General features: G+C 39.8%; 2 pseudogenes across 1 annotated transcript; one reads left to right on the forward strand and one right to left on the reverse strand.

The window, feature by feature from the left end:
* Window positions 1-346: 346 nt before the first annotated feature.
* Window positions 347-18,374, reverse strand: LOC110047003 (uncharacterized; annotated as a pseudogene). Its single transcript, XR_016208798.1, has 10 exons — window positions 17,983-18,374; window positions 17,441-17,688; window positions 16,736-16,921; window positions 10,928-11,135; window positions 10,181-10,491; window positions 9,454-9,594; window positions 8,507-8,832; window positions 6,514-7,659; window positions 3,153-3,420; window positions 347-2,713 (listed from the first exon to the last, which is right to left on the reverse strand). The product of XR_016208798.1 is annotated as an uncharacterized LOC110047003 (transcript).
* LOC149108726 (uncharacterized) lies at window positions 14,143-15,775 on the forward strand (annotated as a pseudogene).
* Window positions 18,375-18,421: the final 47 nt, after the last annotated feature.

Genomic DNA, 18,421 nt, shown 5'->3' on the forward strand with positions numbered 1-18,421 from the left:
TCGATTGGTTCAATTTTTCCAATTGGTTAGGTAATCGAACTCGCCCAAGAATGTCCAATTCGATTGTGTTCGATTGCTGGAGAAATCGGCAGTCAAACAAACGCGTGGAGTTCGATTGAATTTTCATCCGGTTTTGTTCGATTGACGACGCCGAAAATTTAACCAGCAAAGGGTAGACATTTCACTTTCGACATTTCTTGCTCCCTGATTCTAGACCTGTGTACCAGGGGATTACATCATGGTTCTTCAGAAGGGAAGTTGACTTTCAACCGTCTTCAAGGTTTTGCAAGTCTTTTTACCAGTAAAGTTGACATAAGTTACACGTGAATCACCAGTCAAGTCGGTATAAGCCGCACTCATATTTATGTCAGAGAAACCTAATTTACCAAAACTAACTAAATCAAATATCTTTGTTATGCATAAAAGGTAACTTCAGCTGTTCGAGTTGCCCAAACTAATAGATTTCATCATCATATCTTGGTATGTTTACTTTTGCAAAAATCTGTATTCCAAGAGATTTCTATGCAAAGAATGCATAAAAAAGAAAGTAAACAGACAGAAAACTAACTATGATTTTGGTGTAGGTCCTGATGAAAAGTGAATTAAGTTCTACACTGAAAGAGCATAGAAAATTGAGTTTAAACTCACGAATTGAGAACAAAGGACCTCGAAGGTGTTAGAAATGTAGGGGTCAGCAAGATTTTAATGAGTTTTAGAAAACTCCTCATTATGCATAAATGTGTGACCTGGATTCAACCTAAAGTAAATTTTTATCTTTAAGAATATTACTTCTCAGGAGGCACGCCAGCTGAAATCACGTTTTCGGATGTAATGTTAGCTAATGTTTGTTTCCTAAATGAAAGTAACGTAAATGGCAACGGAAATAGAGTTCGTTGAAGTTTGGTTGTTTGTCCTGATACGCAGATTAAAGTAGACCTCAATAATGATGGAAGAAATACGTGCTTGTACGTAGAATATGTCCAGCTAAATCGTTTCTCAGAGTTTAGCCGTAAGATTGAAGTTAAGCGTAGGTTGTCCCAAGACATTACGAAATCGTTAACTAAACTTAAAATAATCCAAATTCCAGTACATTCGTATAAACAGTTAAGATGGTTCTGATGCTGTAAACGCTCTTGTAAGCCAAAACATAAAGAAAAGCTGTTGAGACACAGTTAGCTACGATAAACACATAAGACTCTCACAATCTAGAAGTATCTAAAAGTGAACCACAAACGAGTTTCCTCCAAAAGCTATTGGCATCTTTTCGATGTTTTCTTTTCGTTTAACCTTTGATTGTTGGCTAAAATTAACATAGAACGGGGCCCCGAACTTTTCTCAAAAAAACATATTTCTTTTCTTGGTGGTTTATTAACCCTTTGATAATTTTCACGATAAGTCCCTAAAATGATCCCTTAAGCATTTTTTTTACACACTGTTAAGGTTTAGTAAATACCATTGATATGTTTTACTCCCCAAAAACGAACCCACAATAATAGAAATAGGAAAATCCTCTCCTACAAGCAAATCGAAGTACTGAAAGAATATCAGGGAATATGTCCCGTCATAATCAGTTCTATCGATGGCAGGGGAAATTCCTGAACGAATGAAATACCGGTTAATCAAATATGAATAAATGTCGCTCGAGTAAATATCAAATGAAAACAATGCCAATCAAACAAACATCAAATAGATCCCAAACATATCCTAAAATTCGTCCCAACATAATATTAAAACTTGCATGGACAAAGCGATAACATCCTCAGAAAGGTACCATTATTTTATATTAGTATATATTGTTTACAATGCAACTTTCTTCCTCTATTCCTATTGTTCATAAATGATCTCTACTTGCAAAAATACTTGCTATTCAGTTTGAAAGAGTTTTTCTGCCTAATTTATGTGCTTAAGACAAACGATCTCTATATCACAAGCTAAATTCCGTTGTGTCAATGGAAAATGTGGTGCAAAACTAAAGTTCGTATCTAGCTGCCCCTTCTTTTCTCGAAAACACACTGATTATTGCACCAGACCGAAACGAGAGGGATGTATAAACCCAAAATGCCCAGGAACTATACCTTCCTGATAAATTATATACATTAAGACAGTAAATTATTCCGCCTTGTTTTAAAAGAGTCTATTGGATAAAGATGACCTTGTTTGATTGTGGGCCAAACAGATCTATCCTGCGCCCTTTTTTCGAAAGCCAATCGACCTTACTTCAGTATCAAAGGCTAATCAATGTTCTAACTTATTTTTGATAAAAGTGCTGTTTCAGTGCTTCCGAATATAAAAAACCCTACAAAACCGAAATCAAAATTTATACAACCTGCTGAGACAGTTTAGTAAGTTCTTGATTACAAATCTCTCCAGAAGGGCGTTGCTCTGGATTTCCATCCCAACACCGGTCCATCAATTGTTTCAAGCGGGCTGGAGGCTTTTTTCCACCTTCCATATCTCCCGGACGGTAGCCTTTATCCACCAAACGAAACAAAGCTGTTATCGGCCCCCTGAATTCAGCAAAGGCCTGCCGCCCGTACCACATCTCCCAAAGTATTATGCCAAAGCTGTAGATGTCTGCTTTGCTGTCATATAACTTGGAATGAAACACTTCCGGTGCGATGTACACAGGGATCCCCGCCAAAGTACCTGTGATCTCCTTTGCGTCTTTAGAAACGCCAACATTAGTTATCTTCACTGAGTTTTCCTCTGATAGCTTGAATGTAAAAGAAGGAACACCTGTAGTTTTACTGTACTTGGTAAAGTAAACAATTTCTCTTTAGGAACTCCTACAAAACATAGTTTAGTGTTGTATACTTTCGGTATCTGATGTGTTTTCCTCACTCCCCACTTCCCACTCCTCTTTTTAATAACATCCAACATAAGTGTAAAGTATACATGTGTAAGTACTCCTTTGGTCTTGAAACAAGAAAGAATTAAATATATTACCCAATATTACGTTTCAAAGTTTGGCGTTTGCCTTTTTGAACTCGAATTAAGACAGATTTCCTTCTTTTTCATTCAATTTACAAACCATCAGGCAGAAAACACTAAATGTTTTTCGGTTCACCTAAAGCCATTTAAAAAATTAAGGTTTTGAATAGTATTTAAGTCAATATTTTTACATTGCCATAACACAAAGTTCAACCTCATACCAAAATGTTTTCTAGCTTGAGGTCCCTGTGGACAACTCCTTCTTGGTGAATAAACGCAAGAGCTTCAGTGATCTCCTTCGCCCATTGATATACTTTTTTGATGACAGCAAGATTCGTGGTTTTTGCTGGAGCTTCTTCTGGGTGATCGAAGATCTGACTCTTCAAGTTTCCTTTGCACTTTTCCATTACCAGGATCACTCTTGTGGTGCCCTCTTTCTTGAGAAGGGATTTGCCATAAAACTTTACAATGTGGGGATGGTCCAATTTTCTGACGAATAGAATAAAAAAAAAAACACGCAATATAGATACAAGTATTGCAAAACTGGCTTTAAAAAAACTTTCATATTTTTTTGTCTTTCTTTCTAATCTTATGTTCCTTACTTCGTTGTCTACCATACACACTCTCGACGAACGAAGCATTCTAAATCTCATAAAATGGCGACTAACAACGGCTTAAACTCCAAACAAGATCCAAAGATATGAAAGAAGGAAACGGTTGAGTTTAATTCACAATTATCCACTTTGCCACTGGACCCTGTGTAACTAATTCCGGTAATTATTCTGTTCCTGGGTTGTTAAACGCGGCACCGGGCCTGCAAAACCCACAGTTTAACCTTTAGTTACGATGCACATTGCAAATCTGTACCGAATATGCCATCTGTACATAAGGGCTATCGCGATAGCCATAACTGTGAAAAAGTATTTGTAAATATATTGAAATCACATGAGCGGTTTTGGGAAAGGAGCTTGAAAAGAGGGCTTAAAGGGATTTCGATCACATTGAATTCACTGAGAATCTCCGTCGTCCGCGACAAGTCTGGTGTCCGGTACTTTTAGATTGACAGACTAGCTCAGCTTTTGTCCGATGTCTGATATTCATGTGAAGGCAGCGTTGCCGAGAAGGTTGGGGCTCCTGGCGTGAAATCCGGACGTCGCGCGTTAGAGTCCCGCCTACTCCCGCCGTCCCGCTCTAACCACTATTAACCTGAATTTGTTTCCCAGCAGACCGTACTGCAACTCTTCGGTCATTCTTGTAATATCCAACTGGTCTGCAACCGCCAGTTGTGGTCTTTAAGCCTACAATGCTTATTTGAAAAAGTTTGTTCTTTCAGTTGTAGATAAGTGCATTGACCACTATAACCATTCAACATCAACATCCTGATGCTGGGAAAATTTACAGTCTGTTTGATCCCTCACAGCGATCCAGATCATATTCTTAAGAACTTTATAGAAAACGTTTGAAAACTGAGGAGTAGTTTGTGAAGACTGTAAGGGTGCATTCCTTTGGGATGATCCGGATCAGGATTAACGAGTCAAGATCAATCGAATCATGGTGCATCAAGAAGACTGATAAATCCTTGTCCAGGGTGTATTAAGTAGTTTGATGCATCATGATCAGAGTGGTCCGATAACTCCAGGTTACTAAATATACAATTTATGGAATGCCAAGTCCAGTACTTTCCTAAATCAGTTTTTAACTGAGTACAATGTAGTCAGGTGGCTGTGTTTCAGTTCCAGTGGATTATTTCAGTGAAGTGTAAAGACCACTCCAGATTAAGAATAGTGGATATATGTTGCGTTGCCGACAATCTTGAAGATCATTCCACAAAGTGCCTGCTCCTAAATGAGCTCTGCAATTACTGAAAATCTCTTTTCTATTCTCCCTTCAATATACATGAATGGCGAGGTTAAAGAAACTCAGGAGCTTCCAGGGAAATTCAGTTTTTAAGCATGTGACAGCAGTAATAGCCCAGGGATTGACTGGGGAGCCCAAACTACTTTGGACTCATGAACAACTTAATGGCCAAATCGTAAACACTCTTTCTCCTTGGCCATCGTAGCTTTAGAAGAAACAAAACACAAACCGCGGTGATAAACATGGAACCAAAACGCATGTGAAACAAAGTTAATTTCCTTGACGCTTAGTATGTACAACATACATCTTCAGAAGTGACCGTTAACTAGATTACAATCGAAATTTAAACGCGAAGAAAAATAAAAAGACTGGTATCTAATAATATGTAACAAGACTAATAGTTATTAGTATATTCTCAGCTCCGACTATTGCATTTCTAGCTCTCTGATTGGCTCAAAAACTCCGACTATGAGCCATTAGTCGGAGTTTTACCTTATATGGAAAACAGTGCGCCAAGTTTAAAAATTTTCCGCTCTGTAAAATTGTTGAAATAAAAATCGGCGGCAAAAACCCGATTAAGAATATACTAAAACAATTATTCCATTCGACCTTGTTGGATATGAAGTGATCATAACCAACTCGCGCTACGCGCTCGTTGGTTATTTATCACTTCATATCCAACGCGGTTTCATGGAATAATTGTTAAATAACAAACAGATGAGTCTGCGAGAGAGAAAAAAAAATTACCATCATAACAATAACAATACAAAATGTTAGTAAAGAAAAAGTTTTTCACTGCCAACGTTTTCATTCAAGGCTGGCTTTAAATCACGAATTAACAATGTTTCCTTAATTTTACAATGTATATCTGACCTACCAGTTGCTAAGATATCAAAATTGTCCCATTTAATATTATGACCCGTGGAAGTAACGTGATCCGCAATGGCTGAGGTGTGACCGCTTTTAGCAAGGGCCTTAAAATGTTCAGTTTTTCTATCGTGTAGTCGACGCTTTGCTTTTCCTATATGAAAATCATCACAGTCCCAGCAGCTTGCCTTGTAAACCACCTTAGACATCTGAGAACGGCTGAACCTGCCCTTGTACGGGAAAAAAGACTTAATTCGGCGGGTGTTTCGGAAAATTATTTTAACGTTAAAACAACCATAAAACTTATAGATACAAGATTTAAGTTGCTGGGTAATTACTTTACTTTGGAACCCTAAAAATGGTAAAACAATGAAGATGTCTCTCTTGGGAACTGTAGTGATAGGGTCGTTAGGTTTGTTTTGATGTCTATTCACTAGATCGTTCATGTTGTACGTGATGATACCACGGGGATAACCACTTTTTTCTATACTAACATTTTGTATTATTATTATTATGGTAATTTTTTTTTCTCTTCCGCAGACTCATCTGTTTGTTATTAACTAATAGTCTTGTTACATATTATTAGATACCAGTCTTTTTTTTTTTCTTCGCGTTTAAATTTCGATTGTAATCTAGTTAACGGTCACTTCTGTAGATGTATGTTGTACATACGAAACGTCAAGGAAATTAACTTTGTTTCACATGCGTTTTGGTTCCATGTTTATCACCGCGGTTTCTGTTTTGTTTCTTCTAAAACTTAATGGCCTTAATCATCTTTGAAAGTTTGAGAGAAACCGGTGAGATGGCATGTGTCACGCCTGCCTGGTCCTCTCATGGACAGACTCTTAAATCACTTACCTCAAAAGTTCTACTTCCGCCATGATGAGGCTTGCATTTTTGAAATCAAGCATGTCGCTGCAAACCTTTAATGCTACAGTTTGCTCTTTTTCTTGCCTTTTCATCTTCCCTTGATACACAGTGGCAAACGCACCACATCCAATACGGGAGGACATGTCTTCTTTCCAGTCTAACTCCTCGCTGCTAATGTCGATGGCACGGATTTCCTTTAATACAAATACTGCCAGATGTCTCCTGATATCAGAAGCTTCATCCACGATTGGTCGGTACAACTCTTTTATCTCTTTCTTTGAACGGCCTTCATCACGGAGTTGTCTTAATAACATCATGTCAGCCTCGATCAGCTCGGGAATACGGGCTTCAATTTGCTTCAGACACAGCTCAGCCTCTTTCAGTTGGTCTTTCACAAACACCTCGAGCACGCTTTCGTTTGTAAGATCTTCGAGATAGTCTGCAGCTGTTTTAGCCATAAAAGCACATTTGTCTTTTTCGTATTTCCGTTTCCTACTACTAGCTTCTATCTTGCTTTTAATCGACAGTATTCCCACCACAGGGGCACCAATTACCAGTGCAACTAAGGAAAGTGAAACCCATATTGGGCTAGTGACGCCGATGACAACCTGTTCAGCTATAGTGAAGCCTTCATCAGCTGGCATACTTTCTGGAACATCGACGTCATCATCTGTGACAGCACCCTGGAGATCCCGCAGCTACCCTTTAACAAAATTGTATTGTTGCTGAAAGTGTCGTAAAAGGGATTGGCGAGCATCTGAAAATACTTGGTTATCTTCTTCCCAATGCTCCATGATTTCCCGCAGCCGATTGTTTAACGCTTTCGTGATGTTGCTTTTAGTCACTTACCAGGAGCTCTCTGCCATTGGAACTTCGTCTAAGGTCCACGTGGTGAAGCGATTTCTGACATCGTCTGACTTCAGATACTCACCGAGCATCTGGACAGCACATCTGACACGAGCCTTCAAGTAGTTATGAAGCTTGTCCATGACTTCGGTTTGTTTTTCTTCAATTCGCATCAAACGAAAGATAATTAAAGCCAATTTGTTGACGACTTTGTCCTGGTCTCTGGAAGCGCTCATCACAAAAGCTTTTGCTTGATAAAGTATCCTTGAGAGAAAGTAATCCAGCCATCTACAATAAAATAATAATGGAAAGTCTATAATTCAAATGAACTGCTTTTATGAATCGAACATACAAATGTATGCAAGTTAAAGTTTCAGAATAGTGTTTCATTTTCATGTGTTATGAAGGAGTAATCTGGCTTGTTGTCCGAGCGACTGCATCAGTTTGCAACAATGACGCTAAGATGGACCACCCACGAATTAGTTCGACTTCAGTTTTGTGAAATATCTCACGTTTCCTTTTAACCACATGGTATTTATTAAGTTCCGTCCAACCGGTCATTTTGGTCAAATGCCGAGATAGAACTGAAAGCTGTAAAAGAGCCAGTATCTTGTAAAAATAATAATAATAATAATAATTTAACCACCCTGTGCGTTCGTTAAAGTTGTTTGCGTATCATCAGAAAGTATAATTTCGGAATTGAAATCGTACCAAGAATGATGTAATCGAAGTATTTTAAAAGTTGTAAACATAGTCCTGTTTGTTTAAAAACTAAGTAAAAACAGGAGAAAAATGTTATTTAAATTATATCACAGTACAAACCTATGTTACCAAAAAGGTAAACAAAAATTTAACAGTTTTAGTACGTTTTCCAGCTAAATCGCACTACACCTTGCCAGTTGCTAGTCATTTATCAAGAGAGGATGTCTACAAAATGTTCTTGGTCAAAATTTATATGTTAAGAAGGGAACGGGAATGGTCTTTACTTTGAGTTTCATTTTGTAAACGTACATGATGGACATTTCTAAAGGACCTGCATGATTCATTATATAATATATCAAAATTGTATATTCTAGTAATTTATTATATTAGCGTTTAAAATTGAGAACTTAACAATAAATGCTAAAATGCTTACTTCCAGTGCATTTCCAGCCGCGCTTCAATGCTTTTCAAAACCATCGCCCTCATACCATTCATCAGGGAAAAAAATTCTTCAGTAATAATTCCGTGTTTCTGAGCGACACTGGCGTATTTTGTTGACATATAGATTATCTGTGAGTTGGGATCAAGACCTGGCCAACACTTCTTCAGCTTCTTGGTCGCGTGATTCTGGACCTCTTTTACTTCTTTCTCCGGAACTTGGTCCCATTTATTGCATACGAACAAAGCACACTGGGATGAGACTGACTCTTTCTGTCCCTCAAGAGTCACCTTTCTTACGTCATCCAGTAGCTTTTCAAGCTGCAAATCAAAAGTAACATAACTTAACATGCCGGCACTTTTTGTTCAATGGAATATTACGCCTGTGGGTATCTAAAACACGTATAATTTATAACTGTAATGCAAGTGTGATTTGTTACAAAATACTGTGCTGATGCTGCAGCTTTAGGTATATCTGGGAGCTGGTCAATAGTATTCTTTTTACGAACTCACACACTGACCAGCTCCCAGATGGCTTGATAGCTCAGTTGGTAGAGGACTGCACCGGTATCGCAGAGGTCATGGGTTCGAATCCTGTTCAGGCCTGAATTTTTTTCAGGCTTTAATTTCACAACTGCTTAAGTTGTGTGTATGGCTGCGATGATAAATCAGGTCTTCGTATATAAATATTATTAATTGACTTTTAAGTATCAAGGGAACCGCTAAGAATACGGTAGAAACCTGGGTTTCTGAAGCTTTTGGCTTCGAGCCTGACGTCCGGGGCTCCCCTCGTTCTAGAGCCCGGACGGGTCTTGCATTGGAACCCATCCTTGAGGCACTAGCTCTGAAGCCCTGCGATCCGTTTGTGCCAATTCGAGGAAGACAAAGCATTGCTACAAATACTCAGTAATTTTACTACTTTCATCCAACGACAATACTTACTCTGTCTTCCTGAACTCCTCCAGCGTTTACACTGTTTATGACATAAATGAACGCAAAGGCTTGAGGCAAATACTGCGTGACTATCTCATCCATTATGTCAGACTCACCAATACCAGGACTGTCAATTATAACCACACCTTCCTGAAAGATATTGAATTGAAAAGTGGGCTACCATTTTTTCACTGATTATTTTCACGAAGCAACGATGCCATGCGAGATGATCGACAAAATGTGTAGTTTATGAAAAACTTAGAATGGGCCATTTTACAGCCGTGTGCTTAGTTACTGGCCATGAATGCAAGCGAGGCTGGAGGTGACCTTGCTTTGATACAGACTTCTCTGCTCTTCTCGTTTATTTAAATGCCAACTAGCTAGTTAGCAAAAGAACAACTTGATTTACACAAAAAAGTAGTGAGGTCTGTATCAAAACAAGGTCACCTCCAGCCTCGCTGCCATTCAAAGGCCAGGTCAGTAAGCCAACTGTAAAATGATCTATTATTTCAATGTTTCCAAAAATATTTATTATTGACGATTCATTTGGAAGATATTACATTTTTAATTGTGCTGTAATGTTGATGACGTGGCTCAGCTGCTGATGGGACGTGTGGAGCACAAGGGTTCTATGGAACCTGTTTGCTTTGTAGGGTACGTACATTTTTTAACAACTATACAGACATACATAACTGATGAGAAAGGATTAATTAAATATGACGTCATTAATAAGTACCTCTAAAAGTTGGTGAGGCCAAAAGAGTTCAACTTTTTTGTAAATTGAACCTTTTTCTCGATCACTCTTCACGTGAACATAAGGAGAGATCTGCTGAAGATAACCTTGTTCAGAGGATTCAGCCTCTAGAGGGAACTCCTTAATTGGAAGCCCAGTTTCAGGATCCTTGTCCTTAAAGTGGACCACGATTTTGCGTTGACGTCCATATCTCAATTCGCATATGGTGGACGTTGTACTGAGTGCGGAATATGGAAGAAGTTCCTCTCCCAGGATAAGGTTAACCAAGCTGCTTTTTCCAGAGCTTTTCTCACCTTCAAATGTATTAACCACCTATTATTGGATGGCCTTCATAGTCTTCTTTAAATTAGTTGTTTACATTAACGTTAATTGCGATCCGTCGGAATATATCATGAGAAATCTCGAAGGAATTGCTGCAAATTAACGAAATGCGTGTGGTGTTGCCTGGTTTTTACAGCTTTAAATTGCACTTAAGATCTTTCCTGTTTTTATAAGAAACTAGCTGTTTACAGGCCTGGAACCATTAGCAAGTTGCTCCATGTAGGTTCAGGAATATTTCTAAACATGGTGTACTGACAAGTTCAAAGCTATGTGACTTTCCTAGTATTGAGTAAGTTACAATCGATTCGGTGTCACGAAATTCTTGTTGTGTGAATGTGATTTTTGGAATTCGTTCTGGAAGAAGTTGGTAATCAAACAATTCTTAAACTATTGCTTGGTGTTATTTACCTGCCACAAGCAGGAAGTATCCTTTCCGTTTCAGCTGTGCTTTGTGATGTTCTATCTTTTGTTTAATGTTGCCCACGTTCTTCTGCAGCAAAGCGAGAAGTTTGTCATCTATTTCTTGCAAAAAGTCCTCGGTATGGGAGTAACACTTAAGTAAACTATGTCTTTTCAAGACATCTTCATCTTTTGCTTCTGTTAAAATGGAGAAGGCCTGAAACGAGAAGGCAAATGTGATACATAGCTCAAATCAAACGTGCTCTTGATTTGTATTTGCTCTTTCAGTCTGTCGCACGCGACTGAACTTTAATTGTGGCGATTTCTCGTTATGCTCATCATATCCAACACTGCATCGACTGAAGCTACATACGTTTCATTGCGGTGCTGGAATATATTTTAAGATTGAAAAGGAAGGAGCTACAGATTCGATGCATTTTCGAACTCTCAAAGACCCGCAGTAAAGGTTTATTTTGGGCAGCTGAGGGCTAAACGTGAGACAGAATGGAAGAAAATGACAAGGGACTGGGAGAGTCCTGGGAGTCCAAGACTGGCGTAACGTAACCTCGATTGTCTATGTTTCTGTTTCGTCATTGGTCATTGGTCGCTACGGAGTCACGTAAGAAAGCGAACGAGCCCGGAAAGATCAGTTGCGTGCGATCCTACTGGAAGGTCGGACATTTGTTGCTTCGCTCGCTCAGTTTTGAGCAAACACCGAGAAAATCGCAGCATGAATGCCGAAAATATGAGTGGAAGGGACGCCTTTTCACCGGCAGAAGAAGAAAATCTACTTTCTGAAGAAAACGAGTCAGCGAATTCTTTGCACCAGGACACAGACAAAGTGCTTGTTGACGTATTGTCGGCCTTGACCCAAATGAGTTCCACCATGCTGTCCATGTAAAACGTAATGAAACGGTTAGCTGGTGCACCAGAAGACCATGCTACACCACCGAAAAAGGGGAAAAAACCTCCTGCAACTAGTGGAATGAGCGATAGCGGAGATTCAGACCCTGAGAAGTCAGATTCCGAGGAACTCAATTCCCCGCCCAACGGCGACCCGGCAAAACTGGGCAGCTCTGTCACAGAGGACGCATTGCTCAATGAAATTGCTCAAGACTTTGAGTCGGACGAGCAAACTGACCCGAACGTCGCGCAGAAATTGGCGGATATCATCAATAAGCGATGGGGTTCTAAGTTGGAGGAAGCCAAATTAAGAGAAAAATTGGCGAAATACAATCGACCCGATAATTGTGAGAAATTAACTGTGCCAAAGGTCAACCCCGAGATATGCACTAAGCTGAAGCACGTGACCAGGAGCGCGGATTTACGTCTTGCAAACAGGCTGAAAATACTTGTCAAAGTCGGTAGTGCAGTCGCCAAATCGACCGACACACTGCTGGCTATCCGTGCAGATCCTGAGAAGACTTCAGCGTCGGCTCTCACTGAGAAATTGGGGCAATTAGTCACGTATAACGCTGACGCTCTTGCATTGTTAGGCCATGCAAACATTGAGCTCTCTTACCGTCGACGCGACGCTATCAAACCAGACTTAAATAACGAATATTCCTCTTTGTGTGGCTCTCAAGTACCCATCACGGACTTATTATTTGGCGATGAGCTGCAATCTCAACTTCACAATATCAAAGCAACTAACAAAATTGGCCATACGAATACTGCAAAGTCATCTTACCGAAACCATAGCGATGGCTGGAGGGGCAAATCTTCTCCTCTAGTGGAAAGTCTTTTTTAGGGAAGAGGGGCCGGTCTTACCGACCACACAACAACAATTCCTTCAAACCACGGGAAACCGAGAAGAAATCCAGCCAGTGAAATGCTTTTATATCCCGACAGACAAGGTAGATATGTTACAGTTTCTTGAGCACAAAGTTCACTGCTTTAAAGCAGGGGGGCTGAGAGAATATTATAATCAGTAGCAGGCCTTAACCTCAGACCCTGAGATATTGCAAATGATATTAGGCCAGCCAATTGAATTTACTAGGACTCCATATCAAAGAGTAGTTCCCAGAGAGAAGAAAATCCTTGATTTGAATGAACAGCATGTCATTGATACCGAAATAGATAAACTACTTGCTAAAGGTGTTATTACCCCAAGTAGTCACGAAGAAGGGGAATATATCTCTCCTATTTTCACCAAGGCCAAAAAGGATGGCTTTTTCAGAGTTATTTTAAATCTCAACTGTTTAAACATTCGTGTGCAATATCACCATTTTAAAGTGGACTCCCTCAATACTGTTTTACAAATGGTAAAACCCGGATGCTTTATGGCGTCAATAGACTTAAAGGATACTTGTTATTCTGTGCCTATTGCCACTGCAGACCAAAAATACCTGAAGTTTCAGTGGCGAGGAAAACTGTATAAATATGTTTGCTTTTCAAATGGATTGGCATTTTGCCCCAGGAAGTTTACTAAATTATTAAAGCCAGTATATTCACATTTATGGAAGCTGGGGCACCTTTCAGCAAGTCATATTGATGACTCATATCTGCAGGGTGATGACTATGATGACTGTGAAAGAAATGTTAGGGATACTGTCAAATTATTTGATTCTCTTGGGTTTACTGTACTCCTTGAAAAACCATCCTTTGTTCCACAACATCGAATTACCTTCATGGGTTTTATTATAAACTCAATTACAATGACAGTCTATCCAACCTCTGAGAAGATCGAGAAGATCATTCATACCTGTCAAGGCCTGTTGGAGTGTCCACACCCCACAGTAAGAGAGGTGGCATCCACCCTTGGATTGCTCATATCAACTTTTCCAGCAGCAAAGCTAAAGCACTTGCATTTTAGGTCACTGGACATGGACAAAATTGAGGCCTTGCGCCTAAACAATGCAAGGGTAACTTTGACGCATTTATTCAACTGTCTGAGTTGTCTCGCAGTGATTTGCAGTGGTGGATAAACTCAGCAAGGTCACTGCATAACCCTATAAGCTTTCCCCAGCCAGAGATCACTTTATACACAAATGCAAGTAAAGAAGGCTAGGGAGGAGTACTCAATAATGTAAAGATTGGGGAGCATTGGAGTCCTGAAGAGGCTTCTAATCACATTAATTATCTTGAAATGCTTGCAGTGTTGTTTTCTCTCAAGGCATTTCATAAAGAGTTATCAAGGAAGCATGTTCTTGTACGAATATGACTGCTTTGTCAGATTTAGGTAAAATGGGCACGAGCCATTCAAAAAGCGAAATGATTTAACCCGTACGCTCTGGGAGTGGTGCCTTGACAATAACATGTGGTTAACCAACAAGTCATATCCCAGGAAAAGAGAATACTCTACCTGATGCAGAGTCCAGGAAATCTAGAAAAGAAACTGAATGGGCCTTAGACAGACGAATTTTCCACGAGGCTGTTAAGAAAATTCATGTTGAGCCTCAGATTGACCTATTTGCCTCTAAGCTTAATTACCAGTTAAGGCCATTTGTTGCCTACCAACCAGATCCTGAAGCAGTGGCTATCAATGCCTTTTCAATTTCTTGGAAACCTTATCTTTTTTATGTTTTTCCTCCTTTTAGTATCATCCCAAAAATGTTACAGAAAATCCAAGCAGAGGGGACCACAGGACGCTGGTTGTGCCATGCTGGCCGACTCAGCCATGGTGGCCATTGGTAATGAGACTGCTGGTGCGGGAACGCCTTGTGCTTCCCAAAGAGAAACACACCTTATTTCTACCTCAACAGCCAGGCTTGGTGCGTTCACTACACCAGAAGCTCACACTTCTGATATGTCACTTGTCCGGAAATCACTTGAAGGCAGAGGTCTTTCGAAATCGGCTACCTCACTCATCCTGGAGTCCTGGAGAAAGGGCACCAAACAACAATATAAACCATTCATCAATAAATGGGAACAGTACTGTAGTCAAAGGAAGATTAATCCTTTTTCAGCAACTATAGAACATGGGATTAATTTCCTGGCAGAACTTTACCAGACACGGATTGGATATAGTGCCCTCAATACAGCACGGTGTACTTTATCTACTGTTTGTTTTACATCAGAGTATTACACTTTTGGACAGCATCCCTTAGACTGTCGTTTCATCAAGGGAATTTTCGAATGCAGACCCTCTCTACCAAGGTACCAAGAAACTTGGGATGTGACGGTGGTATTAGACTATCTAGCGAAACGTAATTGGCCCACCTGAGAAACTTAGTTTGAAGAACTTGACTTTGAAAGTGGTTATGTTGATGGCGTTGCTTTCGGGACAGCGTCGCCAGACTCTGCACACATTATCAATTGATCGTATGCAAATAAGTTCTGATAAGTGTTTGTTTTTCATTAACTCATCGTTGAAAACTTCGAGACCTGGTAAACATTTAGCTTGTATTGAGTTTCTGGCCTATGCACCAGATGTAAGTATTTGTATTGTAGAGCATCTTCAGCAATACCTGAAGCATACAGATACTCTTCGAGGTAATGTAAAGCAGCTTTTTATTAGTTACTCCAAGCCTCACAAAGTTGTTTCGAGTTCGCACTCACACTGCTTTAAAATCTCACGTGACTCCGTAGCGACCAATGACCAATGACGAAACAGAATACCTAAATTAAACGAGGCTTGCCTGTAAGCTGAAGTTTGATTTGGATTCTGTGAGTCATTGGTCGGGAGCGAAGGAGTCATGTGCCCACCCGTGTGTTATTAAACCACCCATGATTGGGTGTAAGTGCTCACATCCGTTAAAGACTGATCTTCCCGGGCTCGTGCGCTTTCTCACATGACTCCAAATCAAACTTCACCTTACAGGTAAGCCTCGTTTAATTTAGGTATTTTATCTCATGATAACGGATAAATACAGAAACCAATTATTAAACATTCGCCTCTCACCACCGAAAAAAAAAGCCTTCAATACAGGTTATAATAGCTTTCTCCCCTCATATTTTAATAAGGAGCTTAACCCTTTGGAGCCCAAATTGATTTTTAAGGATTTCAGAAAATTTAAACCCGAATCATAAGTTTTTACTTTTTTAACATAATCAGGTTCTGCAAAAAGCATTACAATCCTTGATAATTGCATTTTATTTTGAGCGCAATTAGTAAGGTGTTTGATGTAACATGAAACCATTATAGGAGTTAAATTGTTAACAATTGTGTCACGCCATACACTCAAAATAGAAAAAGTTATTAACCATGAAGGCCAAAAGATGAACTAAAAAAAAACCTCAGTCGTTTATATCTCCCACCTTCTAGCTGCCATCCTAAGTATGTTTTCAAGGCTATTCCTTTTGGAGTAGCCACAAGGTTGAAAAGAAATTGCTCCGATGAAATTTTCCTTGCCGAGTGAATAGCTGAGTGCAAAGTGTTCCTTGTTAGCCAAGGCTATCCTTCTAAATTAGTTAATGATCAATTCTCTAAAGCCTCCGCCATTTATTGGAATGATTTACGAAGCGAAGAAATTATTTCCTAAACTTGTCCTATTCCAGTCTCTTTCGTTGTAATTTTTTTGGCCAAGTTCTTTTCTTGCGAGTGTATGGACCGAGACGGAGTCGAGGTCCATAGACACGCAAAATCTTGACCGAACAAGCTTGGTCAATAAGGAATTCATTATATAGCTTCTGCTTCCGCTTCGAGGAAATTTTCCCGCAAGACACAGCGTGTAATCCCAAGCGGACAAGATAGCGCCATTTTGCTCGCTCTGGTAGCTATAGCTTTTTTTTTTTTTTATCAAAGGCACCGATATTGACACAAAGCATCGGTTATTGAACCGCATAACATCTCGAGCTCCCAGGCCAAACTAAATCATGCGTGGATTTTAAATTCGATCACACGGGCTCAGCCTGACAGAGATAATCTCAGCTCACCTCCTTTGCAGTCCAGCTGGATTTCCTTTCTGACTGTTTAAGTGTCTCTTTCAGTCTCTGCTTCATCTCGTCCAAAGTTCGCAGTCCCTTGGTCGAAACACCAAGTGACGCCATTGTTTCAAACATGTCCACGACGTCATCGATATCGTCGATCTCTTTTTCGATAGACATATTCCTAAAAGATACCTTAAGCGCGTATAATGTAAGCTTAGTAACGAATTACAGAATCACTTAGAGTCATGAAGGACGTGATAGCCTAGATTTCCCCCATGTAACTGACGTTTTAGTGCGAGATTTTAGGACAACTTGATAGCTTGAAAATTTTAAACGATTTGTATGCTGGAAGGAGTTTGCGCCGAGTAAACTTAGGGCACTCACCCTAAGTTAAAGTTAATTAATGGTTTAAAAGCGTCTCAACGTGTCGGTTACAGGTTCATTAAATTGTTTTCCTCTTTTTGTTGCAAATTTACTGGAATTTCTCATCAATTGTCTTGTGTTAAATGCTGTGTATTGATTATTATTTTTCGTGCCAGTGATCTGCAGCTGCAGTGTGCTAGTAATGCATTGAATAACAAAGGTTGCCGCGGTTAATACTGACTAAACTATCAAGTTTCTCTCACCTGGTATTCACTCAGAAAAGAAAACTCCGATGCTACAAGCTTTTGTTCGACTACTTCATTGAGATTGCCACTTGTGTAATCTTACCTCCTTAGCTGGAAGAACAACTTTCCCGATAGAAAGCTGTGTTGAAATATCCTGACGATCTCCTTGAACATGTCTTCTAGATATCCCCTCAGAACCTTCAGACCTTGGTTTCTCCTGATTAGTAGGCACTGTGACCATACCTTTAGACGCAGCTGCTGCTTGTGATGTAGCGTCTGCAGGCAAAGGACTTGAGGTTATGGGACATCCACCTTTTGAAAATTGTTCCACGACGATGTTTCTGACATAATCTGAAAGTACAAAAGACAAATAATAACCTTAAACGTAAATAGCAAACTGTTTCTGTCATACACAGACCAGGCAACGATAAATAAATCTTCTGTGCCCGTACATGAATTTGTGGATTAAACAAGGAAAGGCTAGGACTGTAAAGTAAAGTAATTTAACGTTGATGGTAGAGATGGATGAAACCAAAGTAAGAATTATGGAAAAAATACTTTTGAAATCGACACCTGAACACACGAAACCGAAGCTTGTGAAATTTAGTTTGTCTCATTAAATTCGTTGTCGTTTTTTAAGCTTACCTAGATTTGGGTTAAGCGGTTGGAGCTGATCTCTAACCTCGGTGTTACCCTGTTGGAAACGATCTCTGATATCCGGAGGTAGTGATGGTGGTGATAGCGTTGAAGACCTCGGAGGTAGTGGTGGTGGTGATAGTGATGAAGGCTTCGTAAGTGGTGGTGGTGGTGATATATTCTCTTGAAAGTCTTTACGATTCTGCGGCTGCTCCCATCCCTTTTGGGCTGTCAATCTTAACTTTGGGTCTTTGTTCCAACACGATGTCATGACATGTTGCCAATTCCTCCACGGGTGTTGCGTGCCTTCAATGTGAGTGGGTCGAAGGTCTTGTTTCACCACGTCTTCCAGGAACTTGTATTCTGTTCTTCTGTCAATGGCGGCTCCAAACGCAGTCTCACCGTACCATAACTCCCAAAGCACATAACCAAAACTGTACATATCGGC

Source organism: Orbicella faveolata, unplaced genomic scaffold (genome assembly GCF_042242905.1).
Source record: "Orbicella faveolata isolate gen_17 unplaced genomic scaffold, um_ofav_v1 contig_25, whole genome shotgun sequence".
Taxonomy (NCBI): Eukaryota; Metazoa; Cnidaria; class Anthozoa; order Scleractinia; family Merulinidae; genus Orbicella; species Orbicella faveolata.